The following is a 6,010-nucleotide window of genomic DNA, read 5'->3' as shown; positions in this document are numbered from 1 at the left end:
ATATATATATATATATATATACATACATAATATTTTTTCTCGCACACACATATAAACATATGTATGCATGTATAACTATGTATGTATATATGTCTGTGTGCATGAATGCATGCAAACATATACTAATAGCATATGAATATATATGTATATATACACACACACATATATATATATATATATATATATGTATATATATATATGTATATATACATACATATGTATATATATATATACACACACACGCACGCACAGGCCACACACAAACACACACACGCACGCACACACACACACACACACACACACACACACATATATATGTATCCATACATATATGCATATCTGCATATGTGTATGTATATATCCGCATCTTTGTGTATGCATGATACTCTCACAGCTATATCCCCCACAACCACCCCAGGCACATTATCCAATGAAAACAGGTTTTTCATGTCGAGGCTTCAGAGAGAAATATGCAGTAGGGATTAGCTTTCATGATGTTTATCCTTTGTGTTTTGGGCATTCACCGACTCCAGTGAAACTTCCTTAAGAATTCGTCTCAATCACAGATTACTTCTACTCTAAAACCAAAACAAAAAAAAAAATGTCTGAAATAAAATTAAGCAGTTGGAAACGTTTGCTGCGTGAAAAGAGTCACACAAAGTAAGAGTAACATTAATTCAAAGACGGGATTTTTTTTTCTGCTAAACAGAAAATGCTTCACTCCTAAAAAAAACAAACTATTCACCTTCTATAAAGCGCAGATCAGATTTATTAATCTTGTACAAAAAGCTTAGAACATATTTACTAATCCTCTACGAAGCTCAGGTCGCATTTACGAAGGGGTGCTGAGAATTGTCTAGCTTTAAGGCTATCGCGAAAGGCCTGGCTGGTGGCTTAACCTTCCGAATTTTTATGCAGAGCTTAGAAAAACTGAAGGACCGTTGCAATAAGTGTAAGAATCTGAGAGCGGTATGTGTTGACGAAAATCATAATTGACTGATCCTCTTGTATTTTCTTTTACTCAAAGCAAGGAACTTTGCAGCACTCCCTCGTACAACAACTAATGTTAGGTTGCATTTACTATCTTCTTCAAAGTTGACGTTGCCACTGTCCACTAAGCTGTATATGAAATCCATCTATAGTTGGGATGTTAACCCTGCGAAGGACAGGCCTCCCGTTCAGGAGGGAATGTTTTGACGTCAGTCATTCATTCGCCATTAAAACCAGATTGAGCTCTGGATAGATCAACTACTCTATAAAGCTCAGGTCAGATATACTATCGACTAACCTTCTAACGCTCAGATAATATATATCTTAGAGTATAGCTCTCGGATCATGGAGGTGAGCAGGGCAATACTTATTAAAGAGGGTTCCTCAGACAACCGGGAGCTGCCAAGTTTCACCTCTGCTTCGGTCAGTGGGTATCGATCCTATTCCCTGGGGCACCTTTGTGTAGATTTGTGACTCCAGCTACCACAGTGTATTGCTCTCACTTATACATGGTCGTCCTTAGCATAACGAAGCCCGGCAGCTAAATCCTTTTCATCAGTGTCTGAATAAGTGTGTGTGCTTTTGATGTATATAGATGCTATTTTAATACAAAGATTGAAAGATCGATAAATATATATTGGGGGAGACAGAAGGGAACAGACACAGCATGCTTGTTACTGAGAAACCTGTGGACTTTCCCCTTCATCCTCGTTCTCCCACTCTATCTATCTATCTATCTATCTATCTATCTATCTATCTATCTATCTGTCTTTCTATCTATCTATCCATCTATCTATCTGTCTGTCTTTCTATCTGTCTGTCTGTCTTTCTGTTTGTCTCTCTATCTATCTACCTATCTATCAACTCACATTTATATGAAAATCTATATATTACGTAGATGTATGTATATATTATATATGTATGAGTGTGTGTATGTGTGTGTGCGTGTGTTTGTATATTGTGTGTATCTGTGTGCATGTGTGTTTGTGTGTGTGTCTATAAGTGTATGTATATATGTGTGTGAATATATACATCAAATTATAAATACGATTTTCATAAACGAGGCTCTAACAACATGACATTTATAGGAAAACGAAATAGTTAAAGAAACAAAAAAAAAAATGAAAGTTATAAACGAGACGTTAGATTATTTTATTTCCGGTTTCATTTACAATAAATAAATGCTTTTATCAATTTTCCCAACTTTCATCTTTCCCATTACTTTAAATCATCCTTCAGCGATACATTTATGGGGAATGTTTTCTTGTGAGAAGCTCTAGGAGATAAACTTGGTAAAAATAAGTATGGGGCTGTTTAAATTAAAAGCACTTTATACATTCGTATAAAGTTATGTATATAAGAGAATATACTTTCGATCTTCCATATTCTGAAGACGAGAAAACCCTTGCAAGGCAGATTTGCCGTTAATCCAGCTAGAGTCAATAACATAGGCATTTCTAACTTATTGTGTTCGATCCAATGAACTGTTTCACTATATGACTAATATAAACAAAATCAATAATAATAAAACCTTATGCGTTGTTGCCTGAAATATGTTAGGGCAAATCATTTCTGAATTTCAGTCCCGTTTGACTTCGCATTTCGTCGTTCGATGGTCAATAACAGGAATATATCAATAATATATTTGAAGCGATTTAATCGACTTTGTTCAGTCTCTTGTAAAACTCGGTTATTTCCAAACGAGTCCAACGAAATCAATCTCGTGAAATCTCCGTGATTAAAAAGTCAATTTTTCCACGAACAAATCTATGACGAGATTTCGATTCCTAGTACTTACTGTTTTTCCTTTTTGCTTATCTCTAATTCTCTTTTAAGAGGCATCACCGTCACAACTTCGTTTTCCTCTACCGATTCTCTTATTTTATGGACTCTTTATAGTTCATTGAAAGGAACCAGTATTATTATACTCATATAGTCATATGACTATATTTTCTCTTACCATTTACCTTCTTTTAATTCTATTCCATGAAATAAAGTCCGTTTGATGCTCATGGTTTATGGATGTCTAATACATTTATATGACACTTTTGAGTAAAACCTTAAAGAAAAGCATATTCTGTTCGCAGATATTTTGAAGAATTCCAAACTTCACACTACGTAAATAAAATATCATTCCTGAAAACAACAAATTCATATCTGCTAGATTTTTCAGTAAATTTAAACAGCTTCTATTTAGCTAAAACGTACAGTGTGAGTAGAAATGAATGTCCTTCCTCCTCTTATCATGTATTGGGGAACAACGAATTATTGGATAACTTCAAATTTTTGCCAGCTATCTCGACTAACTGCATGTCGTTGTTTGATACTATAGAGATCTATCAACTATCTAATGCTCATCAATGGATCATATTTCAAATCTATTTAAGAGAAGAAATATAGAAAGAATTCTATGCGACTAGTTTTCCTTATAAACTAGCATCATAGATCTATTACAACCACGACCAGAGCCCACGACAATTATGGCTACCACATTCGTTGTTGCTGATACAGTCGAATCACAAACCTAACAGACGTCATTACTATGACTCCGTGACAAACAATCCTACGCCGATCCAACTATGTTTGATTGCACTTTCGTAATATCTAAATCAGTTTCTGGTTTTCTCTTTCTCTATTCTTCTTTCTATTTATAAGTTCTTCAATTTACATATTCTTTTAGTACCATATTTTACACGTAACACACACACAGCACCAAGGTCAGGTCGGTGATAGTGCTATCGTGTACAAACTATATTTGAGGACATATGCGTACTTACTAAAGTAAACATGGAGTCATACTTCGATTACGCGTACAGTCACATGGGTACAAACACTGCACCCATTGGACAGCACTCAACGGACTCCAGATCGAAGCGAATTGCAGGTTCCGAGTTAGGTGAATGACAAACAAATCACAACAGCTGGATAATGAGTCACTACAGCTGTTTCAGACATGCTTTTGTTATTGAAGAATAGAAATGTTACATCATGCAAAAAAACAAAAAACAAAAAAAAAAAACGTTTTCATCAGGTATCTACATGTAAGAGTTAAACACTTTCAACATCTCAATCGCAAGTACAAAAGGCCATATGTTTGTGTGTGTGTGTGTGTGTGCGTGTGTGTGTGTGTGTGTGTGTGTGTGTGTGTGTGCGTATATGTGTAGTGTAATATTTATCTAATATAATATAATACACTTACACGTCTTGGCGCGGATGTTTGCACCGTAAAACATTCCACTAAAACCAACCCACAATCGCGTAATGTGTAAGATCTGACAGCAGTTTAAATTTAACCCTGGAAATACTGTTCGATCTATCATTTTATGGAGAGAACGAATGGGTTTTTACTGTTTAGAATTACGTATGTGGATCTGTAGGGTTAACTATTGAAACTCAGCGGATGAACAGAATTAATATATAAATATTTAGTAGCTGTATATATGACTGGATCTTTTTAATTTATGATAGTACTTCCGGAGGTTATATGTACTGAGAATCATTGTGATATAGTTTTACGTTAATATTGTTGTTATTGACTCCGTTGTCAAATTAACAAAGGAAAAGCTAAGATAAAAAGGCAATACGCCATCAAGATAATGTGGCTAGAAAGAGTTAACATATGACATAGCTCTGCTTTAGACGATGTGATCTTTAGCTCTCATCTTGTTACTGTCAGTGAACGCCGCCAGAGAAATGCGGGTCCTATGAGGATATCATGTTTCGGAGAAGAATGAAACAAAGAAAAGAGATTACGAAAAAGGCATCGATTATTTTAACAAACGCCAAAAGGGATTTTCAAGGCTTATAGAGACCATATAGGTTAAAATAATAGTAATAATAGAAAAATAATAAAAATGAAAATTACAAGAAACCAATTGAGACTGAAATGTTGTTCATATAGCTGTCATTTACAAAGAATTGAAAATCATGTAAGATTCCCGATAGATTCCAATATTTAAGGAGGAATTCAATGAAAATAAGTGTATTTGACATTTAAATAATTTTCCTTCTACTTCTCCTTAACCGTTCTTTCAACCTACATCTTTCTATTTTCTCACCCTCGATCCATTTTGTTTAACTCTTTCATTTGCAGCCTCCGATTCCTATTTGTACGCGTCTCTTAATATCTTCCTCTTTCTCTCTCTCTCTCTCTCTCTCTCTCTCTCTCTCTCTCTCTCTCTCTCTCTCTCTCTCTCTCTCTCTCTATCTCTCTCTCTCTTACGCTGTGTGTTTGTGAATGTGTGTGTAACCGAAAGTTAGCTTGCCGAAAACGATCGATATAATGAGAACGCAATATTTCTATAACTAACAACTCATTTTGTAATTTGACTTTAAATAATCCATGGACAATCGTTTGTACGAATTGCACCTGAACCAAGTAACTTCACCTTGTAGGACATTAATGCGAACAAGGAAAAGTAGACGTGGTGGTCGGGGACTACAAAGACGGGGAGAAAACTGTGTGTGTGTGTGTGTGTGTTATTGAGTTTGTGTCTGTATGCGTGTGGAGAATATATGCCGAGTATAAATATATATTAAACGCACAGACACACACATATAATGAGTACTATTACAAAATTTATGTATATATATATATACAAATATAGCATGTCTAAGTAGTAAAAAGCTTGCTCCCTAACAACATGGTCGTGGTTCCGGTTTCAGTCCCACTGCGTAGTACCTTCAGCAAGTATCTTCTACCATAGCCTCGGGTCGATCAAAATCTTGTGAATGGATTTAGTAGACGGAAACAAAAAAAAGCCCATATTATATATGTTCGAAAACTGTACCAAGGATCTCACACACACATATATATATATATATAGATATATATATATGTGTGTGTGTGTGTGTGTGTCTGTGTATATATATATACGTATATATACGCATGTATATATACGTATATATATGTATATATACGCATGTATATATACGTATAGATATGTATATATACGTATGTATATATATATATGCATATATATATATATATATATATATATATATATATATATATATATAT

The sequence above is a fragment of the Octopus bimaculoides genome, chromosome 11 (assembly GCF_001194135.2).
Source record: "Octopus bimaculoides isolate UCB-OBI-ISO-001 chromosome 11, ASM119413v2, whole genome shotgun sequence".
In the NCBI taxonomy this organism is placed as follows: domain Eukaryota; kingdom Metazoa; phylum Mollusca; class Cephalopoda; order Octopoda; family Octopodidae; genus Octopus; species Octopus bimaculoides.
Note: the sequence above shows the minus strand (reverse complement) of the source record.